The sequence below is a fragment of the Gossypium arboreum genome, chromosome 8 (genome assembly GCF_025698485.1).
Source record: "Gossypium arboreum isolate Shixiya-1 chromosome 8, ASM2569848v2, whole genome shotgun sequence".
Taxonomy (NCBI): domain Eukaryota; kingdom Viridiplantae; phylum Streptophyta; class Magnoliopsida; order Malvales; family Malvaceae; genus Gossypium; species Gossypium arboreum.
This window is the reverse complement of record NC_069077.1, coordinates 135,653,120-135,669,622: the sequence shown is the minus strand read 5'-3', so window position 1 is coordinate 135,669,622 and position 16,503 is coordinate 135,653,120. Positions and strand designations below refer to the sequence as shown.

The following is a 16,503-nucleotide window of genomic DNA, read 5'->3' as shown; positions in this document are numbered from 1 at the left end:
GTCCTCGAATGTCATCTTTGGATATCCGCCTCCTTGACCCTTAATCGATGATATCCGGATCGAAGGTCGATCTTGGAAAATACGAAGCTCATCTAAGCTGGTCGAATAGATCGTCAATCCTTGGCGGTGGATACTTATTCTTAATCGTCGGTTTGTTCAACTAGAGATAATCAATGCACATCCGCATCATACCATCCTTCTTTTTCACGAATAGCACCGGTGCTCCCCATGGAGACACGCTTGGCCTAATAAAGTCCCTATCCAACAACTCTTGAATTTGAGCCTTTAACTCCACTAACTCCTTCGATGCCATCCTATACGGTGCGATGGACACGGCGCCGCCTCGAGCAACAAATCTATTCCAAACTCAACTTCTCGGTTCGGAGGCAATCCTGGAAGCTCCTCCGGAAAAACATCTTGGAACTCCTTTACGGTCCTAACCTTATCCACTATCAGCCCCTCCTCTTCTAACTGACTTACAAATGCCAAATAGACCTCAAAACCTTTTCGAATCCACTTTTCGGCTTTTAATACCGACACCACATTGGACAAATAATCCCTTCGCTCACCTATCACCATAACCTCCTCATCCTTTGTGGTCCTTAACACCATTCGCTTAGCAAGACAATCCGAGTCGCTTTATGCTTAACAAGCCAGTCCATTCCCAAAATGAGATCAAACTCTCCGACGGTAACTCCATCAGATCTCCAGGGAAAATCTTACCTTGAGTTTTTAAGGGTACATCCCTATACGCTTTGTCTACCCTAACCGAAAGTGACCTAAAGGACTTAGTACAGATACCCCACTCACAATCTCCTCGGAGCAGTCCAAGTTGTCCATAATCCGCTTCGTGGCCTCCAACCAATATTCCGCCACATTCGGGCTATACCAGACACGCCCTAACGATCTCCGCTCATTAGCTTGAGTCATTCAAAATCGATCCTCGAATTTTGTTGCCCGAACTTGTCCCGTAACCCTTTCCGAACACGAAGCATTGCTCGTGATGGGGCATCATCCCCAAGATCATGGTCATGAGACTCTACCTCTATTGCCAGTGGTACCGGTGCATCCACCGCCGGCATACCTCAGCATGTGTGCCGAGGCTCAACTCACCTCTCGCAATATGAGTTGATTTTTTTGAAAAGCAGAAATTGAAAAGCAGGAATTGAAAATTCCTCAGCGTGCCCTGAGGTTCGACTCACTTCTCGCAGTATGAGTTGATTGTTTTGAAAAATATAGATTGAAAAAACAGGAATTGAAAATACCTTAGCGTGTCCTGAGGCTCAACTCACCTCTCACAATATGAGTTGATTTTTTTGAAAACAGAGATTTGAAAAATAGAAATTGAAAATACCTCAGCACGTGAACCAAGGCTCAACTTATTTCTTGCAATATGAGTTGATTTTTGAAACATAAATTGAAAATACATAAATTGAAAAAACCTCAACATGTCTTGTGGCTCAACTCACCTCTCGCAATATGAGTTGATTTCTGAAAACAGAAATAAAAACATCAAAATACCAAAACCTATCATTTGGTAGAACTCAGGTGTCTTTTCCTTTGTTTCAGTACAGCTATCATCACATCTTCTTGCTCTACTGGAGTACTTGTATATGTCATGCATGATGTCATCATGATATGCACATGTTGGTCTTAAATGCCTATATGCCTACATGATCATGCTATGCGCCTTAGGTATGCTTGTCGTATGTCTTTTTTCATCACAATTTTTGATGATCTGCGTTCATTGCTTTGACTCTCGACTTTCTCTTCAGGCTTTGTACCCGTCTTCAAATATCACTCTTTTGCCCCTGGTTGAACTTTGTCCTTACTTTGAAACTCTTGTATTTGTCAAATTTTCATCCAGGTAATGCTTAACATTTCTTTTGTTTAGAGTATGTCATTTCACTATTTATCGTGTAAATAAACCACATAATGAGATGCATGAAAATGGTCAGGTAGGGACAAAAAAGGATACCTCACATTTATTTATAGTAGACGAAGAAAGTTAACCAATGATAGTAAAAATGTCATAAAGAGAAAAGGGATCGTATTCAACGGATACAAATGCTCTAGATATTCAACATATGAACTCTTCCATGTTTCTTAATCAAGAATCTTTCCAAGCATGGCTTCTTGCGTAGAAGATTTCGAGCTTTTAAAAATGCTTCAAATACTGTAGTCTCGCTGTTTGACCCATCATTCAAAATGCCTTGCTTTCAAGCCCAGCGTTTGCTTCATTAGAATGCCCTTTAGGGTTTTCATCCTAATCTTTCGTATTTATCAAGATGCTCTTTTCGGGTTTTCACCTTGATCATCTTTTTTTTAAGATGCCCTTTTCGGGTTTTCATCTTAATTTTCTTTTTTCAAGCATAATATTTCTTTACAGTATCTGAGTTCACTGGATTCGGTAACTCCTTCCCATCCATCTCAATGAGAATCAAAGCTCCACCCGAGAATGCTTTCTTTACGATGTATGGTCCTTCCCAATTTGGTGCCCATTTTCCTTGTAGGTCTTTTTGTATTGGGAGAATCTTTTTCAACACAAGTTCTCATTCGTGGAATTCTCTTGGCTGTACTTTCTTGTCATGGGCCGTGATTATTCTTTTCTGGTACATCTGTCCATGACAAATTGCCTTCAGACATTTTTCTTCGATAAGGTTTAACTGGTCATATCGAGCTCGAACCCACTCTGCTTCCTCTAATTTCGACTCCATTAAGACTCGTAGAGAAGGGATCTCAACTTCGATAGGTAGCACAGCTTCCATTCCATAGACCAGAGAGAAAGGAGTTGCCCCGTAGATGTCCGCACAGATGTGCGATATGCATACAAAGCAAATGGTAGCTTTTCGTGCCAGTCTTTATATGTCTCGATCATTTTCCCAATAATCTTCTTAACATTCTTATTGGCCGCTTCGACAGCTCCGTTCATTTTCGGGCGATAGGTGATGAGTTATGATGCTTTATTTGAAATTGCTCACACACTTCCTTCATCATCTTATTGTTCAGATTCAAGGCGTTATCTAAAATGATTCTTTCAGGCAAACCATATCGACAGATGATTTCCTTTTTCAAAAACCTGCAAACTGCAGTCTTCGTCACACTGGCAAACAAAGCGGCTTCTATCTATTTTGTGAAGTAATCGATAACCACAAAAATGAACCGGTGTCCATTAGAAGCTTTTGGGGAAATTGGCCCTATAACATCCATGCCCCACATAGAAAAAGGCCACAGAGAAGTCATGACGTGAAGGGGTGAAGGGGCTACATGAATTTTATCACCATAAATTTGACATTTGTAACATTTTCGTGCAAAACTAATGCAGTCACTTTCCATCGTCAGCCAGTAATAACCGAGTCTCATAATCTTCCTGGCCATAGTGAAACAATTGGCATGTGTCCCACAAATTCCTTCATGGACATCTTCCAGTATTTTCCCGGCTTCAACAGCATCCACGCATCTCAAGAGCACTTGATCTTTTCCTCTTTTGTACAGGATGTCCCTATCAAGAACAAATCCCGCTGCCATTCTTCTGATTGTTCTTTTGTCGTTTTCATTTGCTTGTTCGGGATACCTTTGATTCTTGATGTATTCTAAGATATCATGAAACCATGGCTGTCCATCTGGCTCTTTCTCAACGTTGAAACAATGTGTAGGGACTTCATATATAGTCATTTGAAGAGGCATTATTTCTGTTTCTCTGTTCGCTTTGAACATTGAGGCCAAGGTGGCCAGGGCATCAGCCAATTGGTTTTCTTCTCGTGGGAAGTAATTAAAACTTATTTCTTTGAATTCTTTAATCAACCCTGCCACTAGATCGCTATATTTGACTAATTTTGAATCTCTCACTTCCCAATCTCTACGGATTTGGTATATCACCAAAGCTGAGTCCCCGTACACCTCTAAGATTTCGATGTTTCGTTCAATAGTAGCACGAAGTCCCATGATACAGGCCTCATATTCCGTTCTATTGTTGGTACAGAAGAAATTCAGCCTGGCAGTGAACGGATAATGGTTCCCTTCTGGTGATGCCAAGACTGCTCCAATCCCATGCCCCAAGGCATTCGATGCGCCATCAAAGCTCATTTTCCATGACTTTTCTTTTGATGACTCGCACTCTTTTTCTGTAATGCACATCAAGTCTTCATCTGGGAAATCAAATCTCAATGGCTCATATTTCTCTGTTGTTCGAGTTACTAAGAAGTCAGTTATTGCGCTCCCTTTTATCGACTTTTGGCTCACATAGACGATGTCGTACTCTGACAGTAGGATTTGCCATCGTGCCATTCTTCCTGAGAGTACAGGTGATTCTATCATGTACTTTATTGGGTCTAGCTTTGAAATTAACCATGTCGTATGATACAACATATATTGCCTGAGCCTTTGAACTACCCAAACTAAAGCGCAACAGAAATTTTCAATCGACGAGTACTTTGCCTCATACTCTGTGAACTTTTTGCTGAGATAGTAAATCACCTTTTCTCTTTTTCCTAACTCATCATGTTGCCCCAGTACGCAACCTATTGAATTTTCAAACACAGTCAGATACAATATTAACGGTCTTCCTGGAGTTGGCGGTACTAACACCGGGGGACTAGACAAATACTATTTTATCTTGTCAAAAGCCATTTAACACTCCTCATTCCACTCTCCTGGATTATGTTTCCGAAGGAGTCGAAAAATTGGGTCACACTAGTTGGTAAGTTGAACAATGAACCGAGTGATGTAGTTCAACCTCCCTAAAAATCCTCTGACTTCTTTTTGCGTGCGCGGAGGTGGTAGTTCTTGTATGGCTTTTATCTTATCTGGATCAACTTCAATGCCTCTCTTGCTGACGATGAAGCCTAGCAATTTTCCCGAGGTAGCCCCAAACGTACATTTGGCTGGATTAAGCTTTAGCTGGAACTTTCTCAGTCTTTCGAACAACTTCCTGAGGTTCCCAACATGCTCTCTTTCTCCTTTAGATTTGGTGATCATATCATCGACGTAGACTTCTATTTCTTTGTGTATCATGTCATGAAATAACATCACCATAGCCCTCTGATATGTTGCCCCAGTATTCTTTAACCCAAATGACATCACCTTGTAACAGAATGTTCCCCACATTGTTATGAAGGTAGTTTTTTCCATATCCTCAGGGGCCATCTTGATCTGATTATACCTCGAGAATCCATCCATGAAGGAAAACAATGAATGTTTTGCTGTGTTATCCACCAACGTATCAATGTGTGGTAAGGGAAAATTATCTTTAGGACTTACTCGATTCAGGTCACGATAATCCATGCACATTCGTACTTTACCATCTTTCTTTGGTACCAAGACTATGTTAGCCACCCATTCTGGATATTTGGAGGCTTGTAGGAAGCCAGCATCAAATTGCTTCTTGACTTCCTCTTTTATCTTTAACAGCATTGCAGGTCTCATTCGTCTTAGCTTTTATTGAATGGGTTTGCATTCTGGCTTTAATGGGAGCTTATGGACCATTACATCTTCATCCAATCCTGGCATATCCTGATATGACCATGCAAATACATCTTTGTACTCGCAGAGCAAAGCGATCAAATTGTGCCTGGTGCCCCCTGAAATAGAGGTCCCAATCTTCACCTCTTGCTTCTTTTCTTCAGTTCCCAAATTTATTGTTTCAACAGATTCTTGATGAGGCAAAATCTGTTTATCCTCTTGCTCCACCATTTTTAGCAAGTCAGGAGACGAGACATAGTCTTCAGCATTTTTTTCGGCTTTGAATTCTCCTAAACAAATAGCCTTCTCGAAATCGATTTCAAGATTTGTAACGGGTTTGTTCATATCGTTGATATCTGAGCACTTGAAATTTGAATGGAAAAGAAAACTATAGAGGAGTATCAAAGTATTGAGACCAACAAGCATGGTATGACGTGAGATATATGCAATGACAGGCTGTGAGAAGAAGGAAAAATTATGAAGTTAATGAGAATGTAAAGACTATGACAAAATGCATCTTCATTAATGTTCATTTAACTGATAAAGAGCAAATCATAAGCTCTTACAAAAGAATCCCTCTAGTACTTAGGGACACACAAAATGAATAGCGCTAATATTGAGCATTACTCTGGAGAAGATTTAGAAACTACAAGGAGCTCCACAGTAGTCCAATTGTTCAAAACAAATCCAGGAGGACAAGGGCGTATCGTTGAAACATCTTTAATTGCATCACTTCCTTTGTCAATGACATTTATACTGACATTCTGAAGACCCTTTTCAATTAATACCATCATACTTCGTGGATTATCTTGCCCGGGGTATATCATTCCTGCAGATGTAAATGTTTTTAACAAAGGAGGGTACGTTATGGGCTCCCATTCTAATTCTCGGCCAAAAGTTCTTGCGATCCTTCTTTCCTGATCTTTTTTCCATTGTTTTCTTCTTTGACGCATGTCTGGCTAGAATCCCAAACCGTATCAAGCTTTGTGATGTACTGGCTTTAAAGCCCTGACTATTCCTTGCAGGTACCTTTCCAAACCTTTCCTTGCTCGGGCTCCTCTTCCCACAGTCATCTTGATGCCCATCCTGGTATTTCTTGTAACGCCCAAATTTTCGGGAATTCTGTGAATGTTGGCATAGGTTTAATTATGTTAGTGGGCCTCTAGAAGGCCCAAGCTTAAGATAGAACCGGGCAATTTTAGTTAATTTTTGTTCCATAAGAAAAAAGGGGTGAAATTATGAAATAGAACCTATGTGAAAATGTTTGAAAATGCTATAGGCTAAATTGAAGTGGCCAAATAAATAGGAGTGCAAAATAGGAGGATTTGCATGACAAACCTCCCATTTTACATGAAGTGGCCAGCCATCATGTTGTTGTAGACAATATGAGCACTTGATATCCATAATTCATGGTACAAATTGATAATGGGTTAGGTAAATGTTCCATAATAATGGATTAGGTAAATATTCCATGATAATGGGTTAGGTAAATGTTCCATGATAATGGTTTAGGTAAATGTTCCATGATGGGCATTTCATGTCTTTTGTATTAAATAATTAAATGGATGAAATATAAAATTTTATTAAAAGAAAAAGGGGTGAAAAGAACAAAGTTTTGTCCATCTTTGTTCATCATAGCCTAAAGTTAGAGAAGAGAAAGGAGAGGAGAAAGCTCTTGAATGTTCGGTCACTTGGGGAAGAAAATTGAAGGTAAGTTCATGGTAGTTTGCTTCTATCTTGATGTTCATGAGTTCTTCTTGATTCTACCTTAACTCTTGAAGCATGTTTTGGTTTTTAGTTGTGTTGTGAACATTTAGTCATGAATTAAAATGAAGGAAATGGTTGTTGTTTCATGTTCTTTTGATGAAAAATGGAAGATAGGTGAAGTTGAGCCAAACAAATGAGCATGCATGTGCCTTAGATGCTAAGGGGAAAAATCGGCTAACATGTTGTGCTTTAAAATGATGAAATGGAGATTATACTTAAATAAAATCATAGATATGTGATGATTGATTGGTGATATACATGTTTAAATAACAAGCATGCAAGTTAGGTGTGAAAAAGTGATTTGGTAATAAATCTGCTTGGGACAGCAGCAGTAATGTGACTTTGGAAAATCACCATAAATTGTGGGAGATGAGTTAGAAGCTGCATAAATTATGTAATTAAAGCTTAATGAGTCTAGTTTCAAATGAAATAAATGAGGACATATTTTGAATTCTGTACAATGAGAAATTTGAGTCGTAATGAAGAGTACTCAGATTAGTCAAACAGTGAAACATGGGAAACTTTGAGAAAAATCTGGTATTGATTGGCTAAACCAAAAATTCTGAAAATTTTATGGATAAAAGATATATGAGTCTATTTTCAGGGAAAATTAACGGAACTTGATTTGGAGTTTCGTAGCTCCAGTTATAAATGATTTAGTGACTATTGCTTAGGAAGACAACTTGCAGTGAAATTATGATTATGTGGTAAACATTGACAAAAATTTGTTAATGAGTTGCTTATTGATTTCTTATAAGCTTACTAAGATCTGTAGGTGTGGTTGGCCGAATATTGTAAGGGGTTAATGCATAGTTCCTATTTGAATAGTTAGATTAACGTGTTAGTAATCCAATTGTAGGCGGTTAGTGTGTGGATCTCACAAGATATCGTCGCAAATGTGTGTAACTAACACCCTCTTTCTTAGTCCGGATCGGCAAAATTAAAAGCCAAATGCCGAAAACCGTATTTTTTAGATTTGCGAAAAAGCGAATGCTCGTGAGGTAAATCGATTAATGTTTTTGGTAAGCCGCAAAAATTTGACCGCAAAGTGCATGATTTACGTGCCTCGATATTTTGGGCTTAATGGGCCAAAATTGGAATGATAGGCCAACGGCCCAATTCGGTAAGAACCCTCGATGCGTGATTCTCGTTAATACGTGAAAAGTAAGAATATGCATGAAAAACTCTAAAATAGATAAATTATGAAATACCTTTAAAAGTGAAAATTTACGCTTTACCCCTAGTAGTTAAATTACCAAAATACCCCTAGGGTTAAATTGACCTAAATACATGTTTGATGTTGTTATTTATCGCATGCCATGTTGTTATTATCGATGCATGGGATTGGGATATTGACGGAGGAAGTACGAAAGTGGCTTGTCCACGTCTTGGAGGCTTTGCCTCAATTCTATCGTTAATCGAGCAAAGAAGGCTGTGGAAGTGTTGGAAATTTGGGTGGGTTGAGCTATTCCCCACATGGAGTGTAGGGCTGGTATGGGTGGAGTGTAGTGGTTGGTGGGTTGAGTAGTCTCCCCAAATGGGCTTGCATATGTTATTGATGTTGCATGTATTTTGAAATGGGCCTATGGGCCATACTGTTATCTGAATAAGGGGCTAAGGCCCAATTTATTGTAATCTAAAAAGGGCTCTGGTCCAGTTCCACTGTTACCTGAATGGGCCTAGGCCCAATAGGCTTGAGCTGACTTGGGCTTTGAATGGGTTTTCCTTACACACTAAGTTTCCCCAAACTCACCCCTTTTATTTTCATCCACGCAGGTAATCCCCAACCATAGTGGGCTTGGAGCTGTGAGGGAATTCGGAGTGGCCACCCGTTCTGAAAATTTGATTTTCTTCTGGTGAATTGGACATTCTTTTATTTACGGTTGGAGTTTTGGGTTTTTAAATGTAATAAGGCCGCTTAATTATTTTTGATGGTTTTAATTTGTATTACTAAGATAGGTATTACTTATTTTAACTGTTGAAATTGGATAGCTTTAGGGCGCGTTTTAAAAAACAACAATTGATTTCAAAATAACACGACAACAAGCAAAGCTTCCACAATGAAAGTATTTTCCAAAATTAATCACTTTTCCTAAAAATGACTTAATCAAATCGGTTTCTTAGAAATATCCATGACGTTAAGGGTGGCAATGGCGATGCATGTCTAGGATTGGATCCGAAGGAACTTGGTATTAGCGATCCGTGGACTCACCACCTCTTTTCCGATTTCCTACCTGGTGCACAGCTTCCATTCACTTTAACCTATAATGAAATTATCTTTTAAAACACTAAGTAAGTTTTTTTGGATCAACAATATAAAATGTTTTGAACGCTTCGATGTGGCATGTCAGATCCGGTCATAACGTCTGGGCCGGGTTTGGGGTGTTACATTTAGTGGTATCAGAGCCTAGGTTGCAACAACTCGCTGTGGAATGGGTTTACAAAAAAAAACAAAGATTTTGAAAATTTTTTTTACGAAAAATGTGATTTTCAAAATTTAGATCTTCAGAAGGTGGCATTCTGAATCTCTGGCCCAAGCCTGTAAGTATTACTCTTAACTTTTCTGAATATTTTCCTGAATTATCTGTCTGTACTAAATCCTGCTAGGATACTCTAGATAGGATGATACTGAAACCACAAAAAAATTTGATAAGAGACTGAAACTGTAGCTAGACTTCGATTCTGCGAAAACAAACACTGAATTACTATTTGATTCATAAAACATCTATAATAAACACTAGAATATTGAATCAATGCATAAAAATTCGTAATCAAGATAATATGATATGAGTACAAGAGGCCTGGACGGAGCCGAGGAAGTGCTCGAGCGAGATCTTCGTCTTCGAGACATATGCCGGCGGTAGATGCACCGGTACCACCGGCAACAGAGGTAGAGTCTTATAACTGCGGTGCCGAGGATGATGCCCTGTCATAGGCAATGCTTCGTGTTCTGGAAAGGGTTGCCGGGGCAAGTGCGGGCAATGGAGTTCGGCAATCTATTTCTGAACGACTTCGGGCTAACGGAGCGGAGATCTTTAAGGGCTTGTCTGGTATAGCCCCGAATGTGGCGGAATATTGGTTGGAGGCCACAGAACGGATTATGGACAACTTAGACTGCTCTGAGGAGATTGTGAGTGGGGTATCTGTACTAAGTCCTTTGAGTCACTCGGTTAGGGTAGACAAACTGTATAGGGATGTACCCTTAGAAACTCAAGGTAGGATTTTCCCTGGAGATTTGATGGAGTTATCATTCGGAGAGTTTGATCTCATTTTGGGAATGGACTGGCTTGTTAAGCATAAAGCGACCTTGGATTGTGCTGCTAAACGAATGGTGTTAAGGACCACAAAGGATGATGAGGTTATAGTGATAATAATCCCAATGTGGTGTTGGTATTAAGAGCCAAAAAGTGGATTCAGAAAGGTTGTGAGGTCTATTTGGCATTTGTAAGTCAGTCGGAAGAGGAGAGACTGACAGTGGATAAGGTTAGGACCGTAAAGGAGTTCCAAGATGTTTTTCCGGAGGAGCTTCCATGATTGCCTCCGAACCGAGAAGTGGAGTTTGGAATCGACTTATTGCCTGGAACGGCACCAGTGTCTATCGCACCGTATAGAATGGCACCGAAGGAGTTAGTGGAGTTAAAGGCTCAAATTCAAGAGTTGTTGGATAGGGGCTTCATTAGGCCAAGCGTGTCTCTATGGGGAGCACTAGTGCTATTCGTGAAAAAGAAGGATGGTACGATGCGGATGTGCATTGATTATCGCCAGTTGAACAAACTGACAATTAAAAATAAGTATCCACTGCCAAGGATTGATGATTTATTTGACCAACTTAGAGGAGCTTCGGTATTTTCCAAGATTGACCTTCGATCTGGATACCATCAGTTAAGGGTAAAGGAAGTGGATATCCATAAGACAAAGATTCGTGACTCAAGATGGTCATTACGAGTTTCGGTTATACCATTTGGACTGATGAACGCTCTTGCAACATTTATGGATCTGATGAATCACGTGTTCCAACCATTTTTAGATCAGTTCGTAGTCGTCTTTATTGATGATATCCTGGTATATTCTGAAACTGAAACAAAACATGATGAGCATCTCCGTATAGTGCTGTAAGTATTAAGGGAGAAGGAACTCTTTGCGAAGTTTAACAAGTGTGAATTTTGGTTGAGGGAGGTAACCTTCTTAGGACATGTGGTCTCTGCTGAGGGGATTAAGGTGGACCCTCGAAAAATTGAAGCGATTTTGGAGTGGACGCCGCCTAGGTCAGTGTCGAAAATACGAAGTTTCCTAGGACTGACAGGATACTACAGAAGGTTTGTGGAAGGTTTTTCTGTTATGGCAGCAACTCTGACAAAACTCATAAGGAAAGGAGAACCGTTTGTATGGACTGAGAAGCAGCAGGGAGTTTTTGAGAAGTTGAAGAAAGTTCTGACTGAAGCACTTGTGTTAATTTAGCCGGAGTCTGGAAAGGATTTTACTATGTACAGTGACGCATCACACGTGGGTTTGGGCTGCGTGTTAATGCAAGAGGGTAAGGTGGTTGCATATGCATCACAACAGCTTAAACCTCATGAAGGGAACTATCCGACTCATGATTTAGAGTTAGCAGCAGTGATATTTGCACTTAAGATTTGGAGATATTACTTGTACGGAGAAAGGTGTATTATATACACTGACCATAAGAGTTTTAAGTATTTGTTGACTCAGAAGGAGCTGAACCTTAGGCAAAGGAGATGGATTGAGTTGCTTAAGGATTATGACTGTTCGATCGAGTATCACCCAAGCAAGGCTAATGTGGTAGCCGATGCTCTAAGTTGTAGAGTCAGATTCGATCCGAGAGCAATGTTTGCTCGTCTGAGTCTGTATGATGATGGAACTCTGTTGGCTGAGTTGCAAATGAGGCCAACCTGGGTGGATCAGATTAAGGAAAAGCAGTTGAACAATGAGTGTTTGGTCGCTCGTTTCCAACAAGTTAAGGAAGGGGAAACTTCTGAGTTTGGGTTAGATGGCGAAGGAGTTCTGTGTTTCCGAAGAAGAATTTATGTTCCTAAGGACTCTGATTTGAGGCAGACAATATTGAAGAAAGCTCATGGAGGACTTTGTGCCATGCATCCTGGAGGGAATAAGTTGTATCACGACTTGCGAGAATTGTACTAGTGGCCTGGACTTAAACGAGAAGTAACTGAGTTTGTAGGGAAATGTCTGACATGCCAGCAAGTGAAAGCTGAGCATCAATTACCTTCTAGACTGTTACAGTCGGTGAAGATACCACTTTGGAAGTGGGAGAGGGTAACCATGGACTTTGTGAGTGGGTTGCCTTTGACACCATCAAATAAAGACTCGGTGTGGGTGATTGTGGATAGGTTGACCAAATCAGCCCATTTCATACCTGTACGTATTGACTTTTCACTTCAAAAGTTAGCCAAGCTGTATGTGGCGGAGATTGTACGACTTCATGGAGTCCCAGTTTCAATTATTTCTGATCGGGATCCCAGATTCACATCTCGGTTTTGGCAAAAGTTGCATGAGGCGTTGAGGACGTGATTGAACTTTAGTACGGCTTTCCATCCCCAAACTAATGGTCAGTCAGAGAGGGTTATTCAGATTCTGGAGGACATGTTGAGAGGACGCGTGATTGACTTTCGAGGTAGTTGGGAGGATTACTTGCCGCTGGCGAATTTATGCACAATAACAGCTTACTGCATTTAGTATTCAATGGCATCATATGAAGCATCAGATGGACGAAGGTGTCGTACACCTAGTTGTTGGACTGAACTAGGAGAGCGACAAATTCTTGGACCAGAGTTGGTAGCTGATACTGAGGATAAGGTCAGAATAATTAGGGACTGGTTAAAAGAAGCATTTGATAGGCAAAAGTCGTATGCAGATTTGAAGCGTAAGGAGATTGAGTACTCAGTAGGTGATATGGTCTTCTTAAAGGTTTCTCCTTGGAAGAAGATATTAAGGTTCGGTAAGAAGGGCAAGTTGAGTCCGCGGTTCATTGGGCCTTTTCGGGTTTTGAAGCGAGTAGGCCCAGTGGCTTATCAATTGGAATTGCCTCCAGAGTTAGACAGGATTCACGATGTTTTTCATGTCTCCATGTTAAGGCGGTATCGTTCTGACCCTGCTCAGGTCCTGCAAGTTGCAGAAATTGAAGTTCAGACTGATTTGACCTTTGAGGAGGAGCCTGTGCAAATATTGGCTCGAGATGTTAAGGTTCTCAGAAGGAAATCTGTCCCGTTAGTGAAAGTACTTTGGCGTAATCATGGAAGGGAAGAAGCTACTTGGGAATCAGAAGAGACAATGCGTCAACAATACCCTCAACTAGTTGGATCAGGTAAATTTCGAGGACGAAATTTCTTTAAGGAGGGTAGAGTTGTAACGCCCCAATTTTCAGGAATTTTGTGAATGTTGGCATAGGTTTAATTATGTTAGTAGGCCTCTAGAAGGCCCAAGCTTAAGATAGAACCGGACAATTTTAGTTAATTTTTGTTCCATAAGAAAAAAGGGGTGAAATTATGAAATAGAACCTATGTGAAAATGTTTGAAAATGCTATAGGCTAAATTGAAGTGGCCAAATAAATAGGAGTGCAAAATAGGAGGATTTGCATGACAAACCTCTCATTTTACATGAAGTGGCCAGCCATCATGTTGTTGTAGACAATATGAGCACTTGATATCCATAATTCATGGTACAAATTGATAATGGGTTAGGTAAATGTTCCATGATAATGGATTAGGTAAATATTCCATGATAATGGGTTAGGTAAATGTTCCATGATAATGGTTTAGGTAAATGTTCCATGATGGGCATTTCATGTCTTTTGTATTAAAGAATTAAATGGATGAAATATGAAATTTTATTAAAAGAAAAGGGTGAAAAGAACAAAGTTTTGTCCATCTTTGTTCATCATAGCCTAAAGTTAGAGAAGAGAAAGGAGAGGAGAAAGCTCTTGAATGTTCGGTCACTTGGGGAAGAAAATTGAAGGTAAGTTCATGGTAGTTTGCTTCTATCTTGATGTTCATGAGTTCTTTTCGATTCTACCTTAACTCTTGAAGCATATTTTGGTTTTTAGTTGTGTTGTGAGCATTTAGTCATGAATTAAAATGAAGGAAATGGTTGTTGTTTCATGTTCTTTTGATGAAAAATGGAAGATAGGTGAATTTGAGCCAAACAAATGAGCATGCATGTGCCTTAGATGCTAAGGGGAAAAATCAGCTAACATGTTGTGCTTTAAAATGATGAAATGGAGATTATACCTAAGTAAAATCATAGATATGTGATGATTGATTGGTGATATACATGTTTAAATAACAAGCATGCAAGTTAGGTGTGAAAGAGTGATTTGGTAATAAATCTGCTTGGGACAGCAGCAGTAACGTGACTTTGGAAAATCACCATAAATTGTGGGAGATGATTTAGAAGCTGCAAAAATTATGTAATTAAATCTTAATGAGTCTAGTTTCAAATGAAATAAACGAGGACATATTTTGAATTCTGTACAATGAGAAATTTGAGTCGTAATGAAGAGTACTCAGATTAGTCAAATAGTGAAACATGGGAAACTTTGAGAAAAATCTGGTATTGATTGGCTAAACCAAAAATTCTGACAATTTTATGGATAAAAGATATATGAGTCTATTTTCAGGGAAAATTAACGGAACTTGATTTGGAGTTTCGTAGCTCCAGTTATAAATGATTTAGTGACTGTTGCTCAGGAAGACAACTTGCAGTGAAATTATGATTATGTGGTAAACATTGACAAAAATTTGTTAATGAGTTGCTTATTGATTTCTTATAAGCTTACTAAGATCTGTAGGTGTGGTTGGCCGAATATTGTAAGGGGTTAATACGTAGTTCCTATTTGAATAGTTAGATTAACGTGTTACTAATCCAATTGTAGGCAGTTCGTGTGTGGATCTCGTCAGCATATCGTCGCAAACAGGTGTGTAACCAACACCCTCTTTCTTAGTCTGGATCGGCAAAATTCGAAAAGCCGAAATGCCGAAAACCGGTATTTTTTTAAATTTGCAAGTGTGCGAATGCTCGTGAGGTAAATCGATTAATGTTTTTGGTAAGCCGCAAAATTTTGGATTGCAAAGTGCATGATTTCTGTGCCCTCGATATTTTTGGGCTTAATGGGCCAAAATTGGAATGATGGGCCAACTGCCCAATTCTTAAGAACCCTCGATGCGTGATTCATTATACGTGAAAAGTAAGAATATGCATGAAAAACCCTAAAATAGATAAATTACTGAAATACCTTTAAAAGTGAAAATTTACGCTTTACCCCTAGTAGATAAATTACCAAAATACCCTAGGGTTAAATTGACCTAAATACATGTTTGATTGTTGTTATTTATTGCATGCCATGTTATTATCGATGCATGGGATTGGGATATTGACGGAGGAAGTACTGAAAGTGGCTTGTCCACGATCTTGGAGGCTTTGCCTCAATTCTTCGTTAATCGAGCAAAGAAGTCTGCAAGCTCGTGGAGTGTTGGGTTTGGGTGGGTTGAGCTATTCCCACATGGAGTGTAGGGTGGTACGGTGGAGTGTAGTGGTTGGTGGGTTGAGTAGTCTCCCAAATGGGCTTGCATATGTTATTGATGTTGCATGTATTTTGAAATGGGCCTATGGGCCATATTGTTATCTCAATAAGGGCTAAGGCCCGTTTATTGTAATCAAAAGGGCTCGTCCGGTTCCACTGTTACTGAATGGGCTTAGGCCCAATTGGCTTGAGCTGACTTGGGCTTTGAATGGGTTTTCCTTACACACTGAGTTTCCCTAAACTCACCCCTTTTATTTTCATCCACGCAGGTAATCCCCAACTATAGTGGGCTTGGAGCTGTGAGGGAATTCGGAGTGGCCACCCGTTCTGAAAATTTGATTTTCTTCTGGTGAACTGGACATCCTTTTATTTACGTTTGGAGTTTTGGGTTTTTAAATGTAATAAGGCCGCTTAATTATTTTTGATGGTTTTAATATGTATTACTAAGATAGGTATTACTTATTTTAACTGTTGAAATTGGATAGCTTTAGGGCGCGTTTTCAAAAACAACAATTGATTTCAAAATAACACGACAACAAGCAAAGTTTCCGCAATGAAAGTATTTTCCAAAATTAATCACTTTTCCTAAAAATGACTTAATCAAATCGGTTTCTTAGAAATATCCATGACGTTAAGGTGTGGCAATGGCGGTATGCATGTCTAGGATTGGATCCGAAGGGAACTTGGTACTTAAGCAGTCTGATGGACTCACCACCTCTTT

At 39.6% G+C, this 16,503-nt stretch overlaps 1 long non-coding RNA gene across 1 annotated transcript in view; it reads left to right on the top strand.

The window, feature by feature from the left end:
* Nucleotides 1–16,295, top strand: part of LOC128296541 (uncharacterized) — a 28,325-nt gene extending 12,030 nt beyond the window's left edge. The window contains exons 2-3 of the long non-coding RNA XR_008287165.1: nt 15,135–15,176; nt 16,052–16,295. This is a non-coding gene — a long non-coding RNA (uncharacterized LOC128296541). The remainder of the gene's footprint in view (nt 1–15,134; nt 15,177–16,051) is intronic.
* Nucleotides 16,296–16,503: the final 208 nt, after the last annotated feature.